The following is a 17,385-nucleotide window of genomic DNA, read 5'->3' on the forward strand; positions in this document are numbered from 1 at the left end:
AAAAGTGCACGCCTGGCATTTTGATACACTATTGCATCTCCTCAAATCTTTTTTATCAGAAACAAACTACTTTGTGTTGATAGAATAGCATAATATAGGACAGTGAAAATATCTTAGTGCTTTTTATTCCGGTTTTGATTTTGCAACTAAATATGTATGATAAATAGGAAATTATTGTATTGGAGCATATGTATCTGTTAAAGCAGATGACTACTGGGTTACCACACTATAAACAACTCTTTTGAAGAATTCTAAAATGTATAATCTCTGATATAATGTTAAATGAAAAAATAAGATATAAAACCCCATATAAAGAGGATTCACTTTTAAGCATCATCACCTATACAAAACCTATACATTCATGCAGTCACACACACACACATACACACAGATACTGTATATATAGAAATACAAACCATGAAGATAAAGTTACCAAAATTTAACAGTTGTTATCACTAAAGTTTTGAATTAAGAGTTTTGTATTTCTTTATCAACCTTGTGAATACTTGTCGTATTTTCTATAATGAGTGTCATTGTTTTTGTTTTTGAGATGGAGGCCCACTGTGTCACCCAGGCTGGAGTGCAGAGGTGCCATCTCGGCTCACTGCAACCTCCACCCCCCAGGTTCAGGAGATTCTCCCTTTTCAGCCTCCCGAGTAGTTGGGATTACAGGCACACATCACCATACCCGGATAATTTTTGTGTTTTTAGTAGAGACCGGGTTTCGCAATGTTGGCCAGGCTGTTCTCTAACTCCTGACCTCAAATGATCTGCCCACCTTGGCCTCCCAAAGTACTGGGATTACAGATATGAGGCACTGTGCCTGGCATATCATCGTTTTAATGATTAAACTGTGTCTTACATGAGGGCTTGCCTAGCTTTCTCAGAACTCTGTGACACATTGAATAATATTATTTTATTTAAATGTTATTTAAAAACATAAAGAGACAGGAGTAAATATAAAATTGATAATAAAATATTTTCTTAACTAATTCTGTATCCTGCCATTCCATGAATGATGTCCATGGAAAAGTGTATGTTTTTCTGATTTATTTATTTATGTATTTGCTTCTAGGGTATTGAATGAAGAAGTCTAGGAATAGAATGAATAACTGTATAGATTACAGCTCCGATGTCATAGATCCCATAGAGGTGCTAACACTTGCTCTTGCACGCACGTGCGCATGCACACACACACACACACACACACACACATGAGAAAATTAAGAAAATGGGTAATACTTTCACACTTGAATATATTCATTCATTCATTGCTCTATGATTATTTTTTAAATTTTATTTTTCCATAAGTTATAGGAGTGCAGGTGGTATTTGGTTACATGAGTAAATTCTTTAGCTGAGATTCGTGAGATCCTGATGCACCAATCACCCGAGCAGTATTCACTGCACCATATTTGTTATCTTTTATTCCTTGCTCCCCTCCCACTCTTGACCCCAAGTCCCTAAAGTCCATTATATCATTCTTATACCTTTGTGTCCTCATAGTTAACTCTCACATATCCGTGAGAACATAAGATGTTTGGTTTTCCATTCCTGAGTTACTTCACTTAGAATTATAGTCTCTAATCTCCTCCAGGTCATTCTAAATGCTGTTAATTCATTCCTTTTTTTTTTTTTTGGCTGAGTAATATTCCATCATATATATATGTTTGTTAATTCACTCATTGATGGATGGGTATTTGGGTTGGTTTCACGATCTTGCTGTTGTGAGTTGTGCTGCTATAAACACACATGTGCAAGTGTCTTTTTCGAATAGTGATGAATAATGATTTCTTTTCTTCTGGGTAGTAGTGGGATTGCTAGATCAAACGGTAAATTGAGCTCTATGATGTTTTGAAACTCTACTGTGGGATAGTCTTGGTGCTGCCATGTTCTAAGTGTTATGAAAGGCTGAAAATAGGAATATGAGACCATGACCCCTTTCCTAAGTTACATAGCTTAGAACACTCTTACTCAAACTTAAGAGTGTGTAAGAATTACCTAGGTCATAGCACTTACACATGGAATATCAAGAGGGAGAACAGACTAGGGGAAGAAGTTTGAATTCAGCTGCCCATGTAAAGTATACAGAATTATTTTTAGCCATTATATTGAAGGGGAAGGAACTGAGTCACACAGACAAGAATATGCCTAAAGCCATTCAGCAGTTCTGAGTAGAATGAAAAGAACCCTGGTTCCCTGGTTCTCCTGCTCTTAAGCCAGTGTTCTTTGGCTGTCTAGAACTCAGCTCTCTGTTTGAAAAATGAATGGGTTGCACTGGAGTACTGTGTTCCAAGTAGAGTTTGTAAGACTTCTGGAAATCTGAAAAAAATTCTACTGGTTTTCTGCCCGTTTCCTTGTCTACACTTTAATTCACTGAGGCCAAGAATGGTAACTTTTTACCCAATAGTTGGCAAAATTCCTGGTAATTAGAAATGGTCAGTAGATGCTCAGTGACTGTACGAAAGATTGCATTTTTCCTTTCTTTTTTTCAAGTACTTCTTCTTTTTTCTTTTTTTTCTAATTGTATTTTAAGTTCTGGGGTACATGTACAGAATATGCATTTTTGTTACATAGGTAGACATGTTCCATGGTGGTTGGCTACATCCGTCGCCGCATCATGTACTTTAGGTGTTTCTCCTAATGCTGTCTCTCCCTTAGCCCCCCCTTCACTCCAACAGTTCCCTGTGTATGATGTTCCCCTCCCTGTGTCCGTGTGTTTTCGTTGTTCGACTTGCACTTATGAGTAAGAACGTCTGGTGCTTAGTTTCCTGTTCTTGTGTTAGTTTGCTGAGAATGATGGTTTCCAGCTTTATCCATGTTCCTGCAAAGGACCTGAACTCATCCTTTTTATGGCTGCATAGTAGTCCATGGTGTATATGTGCCACGTTTTCTTTATCCAGTTTATCATTGATAGGCATTTGGGTTGGTTCCAAGTCTTTGCTATTGTGAACAGTGCTGCGTTAAACATGCATGTGCATGTGTCTTTATAATGGAATGATTTATAATTATTTGGGTATATATCCAGTATTGGGATTGCTGGGTCAAATGATATTTCTAGTTCTAGATCCTTGAGGAATCTCCACACTCTTCCACAACGGTTTTTCCACCAACAGTGTAACAAAAGCGTTCCTGTTTCTCCACAGCCTTACCAGCATCTGTTGTCTCCTGAATTTGTAATGATTGCCCTTCTAACTGGCATAAGATAGTATCTCAGTGTGGTTTTGATTTGCATTTCTCTAAGGACTAGTGATGATGAGCTTTTTTTCATGTGTTTCTTGGCAGCATAAATGTCCCCTTTTGAGAAGTGTCTGTTCATAATCTTTGCCCATTTTTTGATGGGGTTGTTTTCTTTTTTCCTGTAAATCTGTTTAGGTTCTCTGTGGATTCTGGATATTAGCCCTCTGTCAGATGGGTAAACTACAAAAATTTTTTCCCATTCTGTAGGTTGCCTGTTCACCCTAATGATAATTTCTTTTGCTGTGCAGAAAGAAGCTCTTTAGTTTAATTAGATCTAATTTGTCTATTTTGGCTTTTGTTGCCATTGCTTTCGGTGTTTTAGTCATGAAGTCCTTGCCTATGCCTATGTCCTGAATGTTATTGCCTAGGTTTTCTTCTAGGGTTTTTATGGTTTTAGGTCTTACATTTAAGTCTTCTTTAAAAGCAGCAATAATGATGAGAAGAACAATAGGCTTAGTTTGAATGGTTTCACAAATAATTATTTGCCATTTTGTCTGTATTTCTAAAAGCTTTGTTGAAAGTACCCACTTGATATTTTCAAAAGGAAAAAGAAATCTGAAGTCATAAATTTTGAGCCAACTAAACATCATATTTCTTTGTTTTTAGTGATTTGGGGAAAATGCAATGTGTTCTCTGAAAGGAAAACATATTTGGAGATACAATTATTTTTCTCTGTAAATAAAGTTACTTTTTTGTAAATCTAAGTATACACGCTCACTTTATAAGAGAAAATGAAAGGAGAAAAAAAGAGAAACATATCTGTATTGATGCTCATAATTACCACTCAGTATTTTTTTTCTTATTCACATATAGAATATTAATCATGATATATGTATGAATTTATATCCTGTTATTTTCTGGTAATATTATAGCACAAGGAGATTAAGCATCCCATTACCTATACAGGTCGTGAGATTTAGAAAGATAAAGTATGAAAATAATGTTCGAATGAGAAGGATTTTTCTGTTTATATGCTGTTCCAAAGAACCTTAGGTATCAGAATTTATCTGAGCCCAAAGGCATCCCTTAGGTACCTTAAGCTACCCAGATTCTTTGAATTATTTCAATCAAATCCCCTAATTTTATAAAGAGGAAATTAAAACCCAAAAAACAACATAAGTGAATTTGTTTGAACCCAGGAATTTCAGTCCTTATTGTCCTAATTTAAAATTGTGTCCCAAAAAGCATTTGTCTTTGAATTTGTTGATGTTTGCTATTCTAAAAAGGAAAGAATAATAATAAACTAATACCTATTTTTTTAAAGGAAGTTCTACTGGAGAAATAAGCCTCAAATGATTGAACCCCCATCACTCATTTGTTTCCCCCAGTTGATGAGGATTTCAGCAGCTGTGCTGACACCTCAATCTTGGGCTAGCCACCATTCCCTTGCTCTGCCATGGAGCTTGGTCACCTTGTACCATGGTCAAAATCATGGTGCTCTCTTCAGAAGCCATCCTCAGATTCCCAGCTAACAGTATATAGAAAAGAGAAAACATAAATTTTTAGTACCCCAAATTCTAGGATATGTGCTCACTGAATGATCTAAAATATCAGGTAGGTGCTTTCAGCAAAGCTTTTAGAAATATAAATAGACAACATAGCAAAGGATTATTTGTGGGACCATTCAAACGAAGACTGTTGTTGTTCTCATCGTTATCATTGTTTCTAAAGGAGACTGTTGATATATTGCAAGACACGTTGCTAACTGCCCTTCACCTATGGAATTATATAAACACAATCCTATTTTTTTAAATAGTTGCACAAAATATCGAGAAGGGAGCTACCTTAACTGTGCATTCAGTTCTTGAGTGACAAAGACAGGCATGAGAGAGAGAGTCCCTTGCTTCCAAATCACCCCTCCTTTGCCTCACCCTCTTCAGGACAAACCAACTACCAGAAATGAATCTACCCCATGTGGTCACTACAGGATTTATCTGGGCATTTGCTGAACCTGCTCGCAATTTATTTTTATTTCTTCCGATGGACGTGGATTTGGCACAGGAGAGTGAATTCTTTTTGAAACAGCAGATGTGCCTGGTACACCCGTTTGCTGTAACCATTTGTGCTGTGGTTGAAAAAAAAATTTTTAAGAGTGCAGAATTGTTGAAGGGGGAGGGTTAAAAAACCAGAGCCATTTTAGCGATTATGCAAAGTTAGAATGTGAGTAATTTTGCTGCAGTTAGTCATTATGTGCTTTCATAGCTGGTTTTACAGGGATAAAGGGATGTGTACAGGTTTGGTGAATGGAGCTCTTATTTGTCCCTAATAGTCACTCTTTATGAAAACATTTTCTACCCTTCCTCCTACTCTGTGGCAAAAGTGCTCTCCCCTTAGAAATTATACCCTTTTGTGATCCATTTCTTTTATCCATTTACAAAAAGTGGACAGACAACTCCATTTTGGAGAACAAATATGTTACAAGAGGAACTATTTTATATCCTATGCAATATATAATGTAACTGGTACACAGTCAAATCATCATAATACAGTGATTATTATCTTTGAGCGTGTTTTCTGCAAAGAGAAAAAAACTGAGGAAACATCTAGTGACTTTGTTATGAGCTTAATGTGTCTAAATATGATGTCCTTTAAATATTTTATTTGAAATATTCGATAGGTCTTAGCAAGTTTTGTTCATGGAATTCTCTGAGAACTGTAACACACCACCTATTCCTTTTTGGCTTTGCTTTCAGTCACCCAAATTTCCTTCAGAAATATGTGAACGACGGTCTGTTTGTTTCCATTGAAGCAAATATAGCCACTTGCTCACACTGGTGGCTTCTCTTACTGAATTCCCCGAATATGTTAGAAACTCTTGTATGAAAATACAGCAACCCAATTTGTTCCTATTGAGCCTAATTTGTGATTTCCATGCACTGCTGCCTGGTGTGTATACACTGAGATCCACTTTTGTTGAAGAACAAAACTGGGTTTGTTGCTTTTTTTGTAGGCTTATTATTATGTCTGGTCATTCTGGTGTGATGGTACGAACACTGGTTTTAGATTCTGGAAAACAGAGCTCTAATCTTGACTCTTTGAAGACCTTATCACTTTGGGCAAATCTTTCCTGAGGTTTCCTTGGGGAAAATGTAGAAATTTATGACCTTCATATTTCTTATACCCTACAATTATGTGAAGAATATTGTATGTTTTAATTATGCACAAATAAATTAGTTATTTCTTCTCAAAAAAATCCTTTGTTAAAAATTATTCCTCAAATAGCTCTTTTCAAACCCTTGTCTCAACGTGGTCACATTTTAATTTCTACCACTGATGCACAAATTTCAGCAGCAAGAAACCCCTGTAGGACTTGAGAGTCTCTGGAGAGATAAGATCCCACCCACTTTAATATCTTTTCTTTTCATGGCTTCTGAGTAGCAGTAATAGATAGGAATGGTTGGTTCTATTACAGTAGTAGATTATTACCAAAAACTAGTGAACCACGCTTACCAAATGTCTTGCTACCTGCAGCTAAGAAACCCAAAGTGCATAAACTAACTCAGAACTTTCAAAATTAGATTGAATTGCAGATCCCTCTGTCATACTTAAATCCTTCTTAGATGAATGATTCACAAAAAACTGATGGGAGATGGGAAGAGTGAGCAACTGTGTTAGCCAGCTATTGCCATTATTGTTTTATCTGTTTAAACACTTCTTTCTTGTATGGAATTTGCCAATAATACATAATTGAATAAACTAATTTATTCAATAAAAAACGATGGAAAATCTCTTTGCTAGATCTTGAGGATAGAATGTTGAACTAGAAAGCCCAAGTCCCAACTCACGTGGAGTCTGGAGAGGAAGTGAACACTAAATAGTAATTGCAAAACAATGCATAGGGATTATCATAAGGACCATGCAATATATTAAATAGGCTTTAATGGTGTGCATCTTGTCTAGTTTAGGAGGATCCGATTTGGCTTCCTAAAGGAAGCATCGTTTCATTTGAAATCTGAAGGATGAATAGCCATTTAGAAGGTGTGAGGTGGAGGCAGAATGGAAAGTGTTCAAGTCAGGGCAACCACAGGATAGCTGCAGTGTTGACTACTGTGTAGAGGAAAGTCAGAAAGGAGGCTAAGAAGATAAACGGTTCTATCAGGGAAGAATTTGGACTTCATGGTAAGAGCAATGAGAACTTTTGAGGACTTTAATACAGGAAGGCAATGATCATATTTTGTTTTTTTTTTTTTTTTTTGATTGTAGAACAGAGTATGTACCAGAGGACAATAAGCAGTCCAATTCTTTAAAAATACACATATACCTGTGTGTGTATGTATTTGTTGCAGTAAATTTGGTCACTAATCATAGTGGACTGGACTAGGGCACGAGTAAGTGACGGTAACTGGTAGAGAGAATTAACCTTTACTCTACCAAGAGGAGAAAAAATACTGTGATCACATTTATAATATAATCACATTGCTAAAACTTTATAATATCTACTAACCTTGAAACATACCTGATTTATGTAGTTTTTGTCAATATACATATGCACAATTATTTTACTTTTCTTTATAAACTGTTGTTTTGGGCCAGGCGCAGTGTTTCACACCTATAATCCCAGCAGTTTGGGAGGTCAAGGCAGGCAGATCATGAGATCAGGAGATCCAGACCATCCTGACTAACATGGTGAAATCCCATCTATACTAAAAATACAATAAATTAGCCGGGTGTGGTGGCACGTGCCTGTAGTCCCGGCTACTCAGGAGGCTGAGGCAGGAGAATGGCTTGAACCCAGGAGGCAGAGGATGCAGTGAGCCGAGATCACACTTTTGCACGCCAGCCTGGGTGACAGAGTGAGACTCCGTCTCAAAAATAAATAAATAATAAAATAAATAAACTGTTGTTTTAAATTAATGTTTTTTGGCTTTCCAGCTGCATACCATTCCATTAGCTCAATATTCCATGATTTTCTCAACCATCCTCTGATTTTTTCTTTCATGTAAACAAGTAACATTAGTTATGAGCATTTTAATAGCTCTTCATTACAAGTTTGTCCACCAAAAGAATTGTTTCAATTTTCAACGCTACCAGTCATATAAAAATGCACGAGTACTATTCTCACTGGGATTGAGTTTTATTATTTCTTGGCTAATTGGTTGAACTCTCAGTATTTTTCACTAAACCCCTGGCCTGATTGGAGAAAAGTGTCTGTTCCCTTGAGGGGATGCTTCAGCAAACGAGGTCGCTTGTTATGGAAATAGGCTCTTCTCTCACTACATTTCTAGATTATAGAACACACTCAGATTGAATTAACCTTCATCACAATGGCATTTTATCCAGTGCCGGCTGGGCATGTGCATGCTAGGAACTGAGTGTACTGTATGGGTATTTATGATACCCATATATATTCTAGGAACTAATTATACATGGATGGGTGTTTATATAAACAAGAGCCTTGGAGACCTGTCAAGATCAAAACCGAAGACATTCTATCTCATTTGAAAGTATTGAGGGTGGGAGAGGTCACTTCTTAAAATACTGGCTTTCTTAGTTGGTTTTTTTTTGAGGCAGTGCCTTACTCTGTTGCCCAGGCTGGAGTACAGTGGCATGATCTCGGCTCCCGGTAATGTCTGCCTCCTACGTTCAAGCAATTCTCATGCCTCAGCCTCCCAAGTAGCTGGGATTACAGGCGCATCACTCCTATGCCCTAATATATATATATATATATATATATATATATATATATATATATATATGTGTGTGTGTGTGTGTATGTAATATATAATACATAATGTATATATATATATGTATGTGTGTGTGTACTGTATATATATACATATAACATATCACACACATACACACACACACACACACACACACACACACACACACATCCGCCACAGTTATTTATCCATTCATTCATCAGTGAACACTTGAATTGTTTCTTCCTTTGGCTATTGTGAATAATACTGCTATGAAGATATGACCATGATTGTACAATTAGCTGCATCCCTGCTTTTAGTTATTTTAGGTATATACCCAGAAGTTGAAAAGTTGAATTGCTAAATTATTGATATATTTTAATTTTAATATTTTTGTTGTTGTTGGAGACAGACTCTTGCTCTGTCGCCCAGGCTAGAATGCAGTGGTGCAATCTTGGTTCTTGGTTCACTGCAACCTCAGCCTCCTGGGTTCAAGCGGTTCTCCTGCCTCAGCCTCCTGAGTAGCTGGGACTACAGGTGCACACTGCCATAACCAGCTAATTTTTTGTATCTTAGTAGAGACAGGGTTTCACCATGATGCCCAGGCTGGTCTTGAACCCCTGAGCTCAGGCAGTCCACCCACCTCGACCTCCTAAAGTGCTGGGATTACATGTGTGAGTTACCGCGCCTGGTCTTAAAATCTTTCTATGGCATTGTTTTAATGTCTGTGTAGTAGTCCATTATATGAATATACCATAATATATGTAAACAATCCCCATGCATTGATTATTTAATTTCCCATAATCTTTTAGTTTTATGACATACATTATTATCATGGACTTTCTTGAAACTAACACTGATGCTCTCAGGTCATTTCCATAGACTAAATTTCAAGAAATAAAACTATGGGTTTAAAAAGTATAAACTTAATTAGGGCTTTTGTTACATTTTACCAATTTACATCACTGATTGTCCATAAAAATTTTATAGAAACAAACATTAAGTTAGTCCGTAAATCTAAATATATAATCAATTTTCCTTCTAAGGCAATTGGAGTAATTCCACTATGTCACTCATGGCTCCTAACTCCAACTGGGATTTCCTGTTCAGTTTTGGCAACAGTGTTCAAAAGTAGTTTTGAACTCTGGTTTTAACTGAGAAATCACATGCCTCTATCCTTTTGAATTTCCAGATTTCACTTTCTTGAGTGGGTTTATCTACAATATCTTGTATTTAAAACACCCTAAATGATTCCGTTGTGCAGCCAGATTTAAGAAGTGCTTTACTAAATGTGCAGTGTTATGTTTGTATATCACATTCATGGCCAGGCATGGTTGCTCATGCCTGTAATCCTAGCATTTTGGGAGGCCCAGACAGATGGATCAGGAGTGAGGTCAGGAGTTCGAGACCAGCCTGGACAATACAGTGAAACTCCATCTCTACTAAAAATACCAAATTAACTGGGCATGGTGGTGGGTGCCTATAATCCCAGCTACTTGGGAGGTTGAGACACAAGAATTGCTTGAACGCGGGAGGCAGAGGTTGCAGTGAGATAGCATCACTGAACTCCAGCCTGGACGACAGAGCAAGACTCTATCTCAAATATATACATATATGCATGTATATATTTATTTACGTATATATTGTGTGTGTGTATATATATATATATATACACACACACACACACACACACACATACTTATCTATAAATGACTGCACAATATATATAGTATATGTATTGTATATATAGTATATGTATACAATATATATACATGTATTTACGTACATATTATGTATATATTTATGTATTTATATTTATATATATAGATTAATATATTAATATATAATACATATATATTTATATATACTAATTATATATGTATATATTTGAGATTGATTTATATATTTTTATATGATATGTATTATATATAAATATATATTATATATGTATATATTTGAAACATATATATATATATGACATTCTTAATCTGTTAAGTTGTTTTCCAACTACTTATGGGGTCATCTATGAAGTGGATAGTGTAGGTGGCCTGGTTGAATGAGGTACTTACCCTGATTTACGGAAGATAATTAGTGAGATGACTCAAGAAAGCAAAAATTTAGTTATTCCTCTAATCATGGTTAGGAGAAAATGATGACATTATTTTTGCATGAAGCCAAAAGCAGCAGCAAATTAGGCATTGCATCATAACTGAACTAGGTTAGCTGTGTTTGCATTTTGCTCATTGTACAAACTCAGAAACCAATTCTATTGATTTATCCAGGTATTATTTATTAAGTGCCTACCTGATATGAACGCTTAATAATGAGCCCAAGCTCTTGTTGGGCAATAAAACTCTGAATATTGCACCTGTACTCTTGGAATCACTGGATTTTTGAAAGTCAGAATATCTTCTTTTATAGGTGCCTCAACCAGTGAATTTTTTTTTTCTGAGTGACATACAAATATTTTTTATTTGAAGAGAAAGACTGTTTGCTTTTAAAAATAAATTTAAAAAGAAGGTGAAGAATAACTTAACATTTTCCTCTCCTTTATTGTTCAGATGAGGAATCAGTCTAGAGAAGTCACGTGACTTTTCCAATGTCACTAAACTCTAAACAGTGGCAAAGCTGGCCCTTTTTTTCTGGGCCTCCCAAGTTCCAGTGCACGGCTTTCAACTGCACACTTCCTAGTGATATTTTTATTTGCCAGTATCCATAACTTATACTGGGAATTGCAAGGTGTACCTCATGCACTACAGGTGGCCTGCAGAAATGATTTGTTTCACTTTTGTTCCTTGCATTTGCCAAAACAGCAACAGCAACGACAAAAACAGATGAACACAGCTTTAAAGTCAGAAGAGAAATATTTGATTCATATTCCACATGTCAGCAGTGAGCTGGCATGGGCTAGCAGCTGCCTTTTGACAGAATACATTCTCCAGTTTTACATAGTTCACATCACTTCGTTGCTTCTCAGATACTGGCGTTGTTATTTTCTGTTCATTCTCCAATTTACTCAATTTTGCTTTTAGGAGAGAGAAAGATTTTCCTGTGTCTACATTTTGATCACTTATCTCTTAAAAATAGAAAAACTACAGACAGAATGAGAAGGTCTTGTTTGTGTGTGTGTGTGTGTGTGTGTGTGTGTGTATCTGTGTGTGACATGTGAACTGTTATATTTTGCTCTTTCATTGCTTGAGAGAGGTAGGTGTTTTTTAAAACCCAAACTACGGAGCCAGACAACCTAGGTTTGCATCCTGGATCTGCCATCTGCTAGTGGTGTGTCCTTGGGCAGTTACTTAATCTCTCTGTCAATATTTTCTTCTGGAAAATAAGGAGTAGTTTCTGTCTCAGGATTAGTTGTGAGGATCGTATATAAACTGTTCAACACAAGTTTGTTGCACCAGGTAAGTTCTATACAAATGTTTGCTATTATTACACATTTTTGGGGGTTACCAATACGAATTTTAGTTTGTGTTTTCTGCCACAGATTTATCCAGACAAAGTACATAATTGAAAGTGAAAAGCAGTTCAGATATTCTTCAAGTAACTTCAAATAATTGTCATGAAAATATCATTGAAATGGAAATGTTAATAATCTTAATCTTCTAGCAAGTCAAACCTCCCCCTTTTGATGTTTTGCATATTCCTTGGCCATATGAAAATTATTTTCTGTGGCCTCAATTGTATTGTATAAATGTTTTCACATTATATGTTTTTCATTTACAATTTATATTTACATTTAAATCTTAAGCAGTTTCCCATGTCATGTAGCTAAATCAAAATGTAATAAAAAGATTTTCAATTTTGCGCCACTGTTTAAATGTTGACTTTAGCTTTTATCTAGTTTCCCCTTCTGTTACATTAGAAAATTTTCTAAGTAGAAATCGTGTTTACTCATCACACTAAATTTTGCCCCAAACATTTTATTTTATAACTAAGAACTTTCTGAGTGCAATGAATACGATTTTAAAAATCTTATTGTGAATCTAGTGAGCAGCTCAATGCCTGTCACACAGTAGACTTAACAATAAATTTTTATTGAATAAATAATTTGGATTGAATTTCTGGGATTTGTGGTATTATGTTTACTTGGCAGTAAATTCAGAACGTACTTCGTTTTAGTACATGTTGTTAAATACTATTTTTAAATGCATTCGTCTCTTTCCTTTCTTAGTAAGTTTATTTAAAAATTGTCCTTTAACTATTTCCAGAGGGGATTTGAGTCAGCAGCATCAAGTGAAACTTGCATATACAACATGGCCGTAAAAATGAAAATAAGCACCTCAAAGACTTCTTGGAAAAATAATCATTAAATGATTTGCGGGGGGAGGACTCATGAGATTACTGTAGTTAAGCGTGAATTAAATTTTTACAGATTTTCTTTATCGTCAAGTCAATAAGAAGATAGTTCATATTTTCCATGGTTAGTTATAATCTGACCAAAGAAATTCATTTTTCTTGGGAGATTAACCTTCATTCATTCATCAAATATGTATTGAATACCAACTGTGTGCTATGATAATGATAAAGCATATTGAGGATGCAGGAGTGAATAAAAAGGACCATCTCTACCCATATGGAAGCAGGCATATACACATATGATACATACAGGGAGGGAGAAGTAAGAACACTCTGTGCTGGAGGATTCAGGCAAAGTTTCACGGAGGACTCTGACATTCAGCTTGAGATGTAAGAGATCCCTAGCAATCAACTAGAAATCAGGCGTCCCCAAGCTGCAGCCCACGGGTCGCATGCGGCTCCCTGAGGCCATTTATCCGGCCCCCCGCCGCACTTCAGGAAGGGGCACCTCTTTCATTGGCGGTCAGTGAGAGGAGCACAGGATGTGGTGGCCTTCCAACGGTCTGAGGGACAGTGAACTGGCCCCCTGTGTAAAAAGTTTGGGGACGCCTGAACTAGATCGTTTAAAGACAATGGGGAAGCACATTGGTGTAGGTATCATTTCTGAGATGTGAGAGAGCTTGGCACAATGGACATGAAAGAAGGTCAGTGTATCTCAAAGAGAGGTAGAAGAGGTCGATTGGAGTCCATCGTTCCACTAACCTGTTGAAGATTTTTGAGCATGGAAGTAATATGATTACATATGCGTTTGCAATAAATCACTCTGCCTACCAAATGAAGGGCTCATTGAAGGAGAACAGTAGTAGACACGGGGAGACCAGTTTGGATGTTTTTGGAGAATTCATAATGAAAAATGGTGGTATCTTGGCATCGGATTATAGTAGTGGAAATGGTAAAATGTGGACATGTCTGTGAGTTATGGAATTCCCTGTTTAGAGAGTAGGATCAACGGGATTTAGTTCTTGAATGGGAAGTGAGGCAGAGTCTCAGAAGTGATTCCCAGTGTTCTCCTTTGAGCAACAACTGGGTGGATGAGAAAACCAAATGAAAAACAGATCAGGGTAGATGATGAAATCTGTTTTTTAATATATTGAGTCTGAAAAGCATATGAGACATTCAAGCAGACACATGAAATAGATAGTTGAGGATTTGGGCTTAGTATTCAGAATACAGATGAATTCTGGAGATAGAAATTCTAAAGTATTCATAATATAGAAGATATATCAAGTTGTGGGCATGATCCTGGAGACAGTAAATAAAGAGAGAAAAGCCAAGGTCTGCTGTCAAATAAAAGGAATCATTATTCGCTGGCTCTTGGGCAATAAGTTGGCTACTGTCATTGGTAACAATTTCACAAAAAGATTTAAGAAGCATTTTATTTGTCATAATATAAAATCCCATTTGATGCAGATAGATAGTTTTCTGGTGAGCTCAGTTGATCCAGAGATAAAGATTTAAAAATTCCCAGGGACATTTGGCTAACATTCACTTCCAGTGGTTCTCAACTAGAGAGGAAACCACCTTCTGATGGGGGAGTTTGGAAATGAATGGGCATATTTTTATAAACTGTCACAATAACTATCATTTAATGGGTAGGGTGCAAAACACATAACTGTCAAACTCAAGAAGACCATAGTACTATGGTGAGAGACCCTGATAAACTCTTGTGCCACATATATTTCTCTGACTTGCTGATTGTTAAGTTCCCAGCTGCCTGTCAACAGTCACCGACCCTTTCTCGATTTTCACCTCTGCAGCATTCTCTTTGTCCTGAGCCTAGAGGAGATGACAGCTCTGCCTCTGCTAGCCCCATATTATTTCCCTGTCCTTCATGACCCCTCTGCAATTGCATGGGGCTATGTACATAGGACCTGTGTAAATCAGATCCTTGAGAAGACCTAGTTGGTGTGTGCTGTCATTTTTCTTGGAGTCCTGACTCTTACAGCTATCTTTCCCACGTATCATTTGTCTCAAATACAGTTTCCTAGGATCTTGTAATTCCAGATTTAGCTTCCTGTTAAGTTACAAGAAGCTCTTGAATAAAGTGGTATCTTTTTTTGTTTGTTTGTTTTGTTGTGTGTGTGTGTGTGTGTGTGTATGGTTTGTATATATATATATTAGTCTTTCAAAGGATAAACTTGTCATTTACTTTTGTAATTTAAGCAGACTGGATATTCTTGTCTTTGTGGTGGAGTGGTTTTTCCTTTCTGCTTGAAGGTGGTCCCAATAGTACTAAATAAAAACATAGTTTCCTCATTAAGCAATTTGTTAAAATATGTATGTTCAAGACGTTCCTAAAAAATACTCAGTTAAGACTTCCAACATTCTATTACAGAAGACATGGAAAAATCATTTTGAACCTAGAAAAAGTTTAAGGTCAGATTTTTCTAGTCACTCATACCAGTCGTAAAAAAGTCAGCGTAGATGGGCATTGAATGAAAGACAGAATAAAGCTTTGCTTTTCTTTGATGACTCAAGATCAGCAGAAACCCAGAGTTCCTATTTTGAACACTTTACAAACCCAACTATAAATGGAGACAGTGACTGAGCAACTGGGTTGATGACAGGCATGCTCTCTGCTGCAGCTGTAAAGTCTGTCCCAGGAAAACAGTTCAAAATTCACATATTTTGGAAATGAAAACCAATAACATTCACAAGCAAAAAAGAATTAATATAGACCTGACTCCTTAGAAGTAACTTTTTTCATAGGTTTTTTTTTCTCTCTCTCGGTGAAGACCGCGCGCGCGCGCACGCACACGCACACACACACACTTTAAACATCCTAATGTCTTTGAATTAAACAATCAGGGCACAATTTCAGGAGCTATTGCTTTCTTCCAGGAAATATCTCACTACTAGAGTTCTCTTTGGAGATGAGAAGATTTTCCTCAACTTTATTATGAATTCTGTTGTGTACGTGTGAGAATGTTTCTGAATATTTTACATATTATAACTATATGCTTGAAAATAGCATATTTAGGTATATATAAATATATGTGTGTGTGTGTGTGTGTACACGCACACACACACACACACAGACACACATTTCTTTTTCTTTGCAATTTTATGTGCCTTACATCATGGGAGGTGGAAGGGGTAAAGAACAGGAATTATTTTAAAGCATATTTATTTATGTTCTTTATGGTTAAAGAAAACTATGCCAACATTCTTCTGGCCCACATATTCAATTAAATACATAGTGAATGTTTTCTACTTACCGGATTATTTGGTGCTTCCAGGTACTTATTTTTGGCATTTCATTTCATTTTTGTTTTTGCTGGAATTTTTGAAGTTTTATTATGATTTAACATTTTTATTTTGAAAATCAGGCACATTTTAAAAAATTACTCTGCTGCAGCTGTAGTCCACCCCCAAAAACAGATAGTTCAAAATTCACATATTTTGAAAATAAAAATGCAGGTATAGAAATTTACATATACAGATTACTTGTTTATGGTTTTTTATTTATATATAAATCTATACAATCATCTATAAATACAGATATGCAAAGATGTTATTTTTTTTGAGAATTGAATCTCTGTAGCAATCATTTTTTATGTGGTATTTTTCCATTAGTCATTTTCTTTCTTCTTTTTTTTTAAATTTGAAGAATATTTGCAAAGGATTTGGTCATTTTCTAAGCATCTTCACATGTAAAGCTCTGTGAGGTCAATGAGGGGAGGGTGGTATCCTAGGATGAGTAATATGTCTCTCCCTGTCCCCCAATGTGGTAGAGAAGCTATGCATAATAGGTTAGACTGAATAGATTTCTACAGTTTCAATCAGAATTAGCTGTGGCCATGAGATAAGAATGGACAAGGTGCACCCCTTGTGTGTCTGCCTTCTCTCTAAGAGCAGGCCCTCCACTTCCCTTTTATTCAAGTTAAAATGTTACATTCATGTTACATTGCTCTATCTCGCTATTCTTCATGACCAATGTCACAAAACTTTTTTCTCTATTTACTTCTTTTAGAAGTTGAAGTTTCAGGTCTTTCTCATCTTTAAGCCTTTAACCCATTTTTAGTTAATGATGTCAGATTAGGATCCAGTATCATTCTTTTGCATGTGTATCTCTAGTTTCCCTAACATCATTTATGGAATAAATTGTTCTTACCCGTCATGCATTCTTTGCCCCCTAATA

General features: G+C 36.2%; 1 protein-coding gene across 15 annotated transcripts in view; it reads left to right on the forward strand.

Annotated features, from left to right (window-relative positions):
- LPP (LIM domain containing preferred translocation partner in lipoma) overlaps nucleotides 1-17,385 on the forward strand; it is a 736,333-nt gene that overhangs the window by 442,231 nt on the left and 276,717 nt on the right. The gene's annotated exons all lie outside the window — the stretch shown is intronic.

The sequence above is a fragment of the Saimiri boliviensis genome, chromosome 8, assembly GCF_048565385.1.
Source record: "Saimiri boliviensis isolate mSaiBol1 chromosome 8, mSaiBol1.pri, whole genome shotgun sequence".
Taxonomy (NCBI): domain Eukaryota; kingdom Metazoa; phylum Chordata; class Mammalia; order Primates; family Cebidae; genus Saimiri; species Saimiri boliviensis.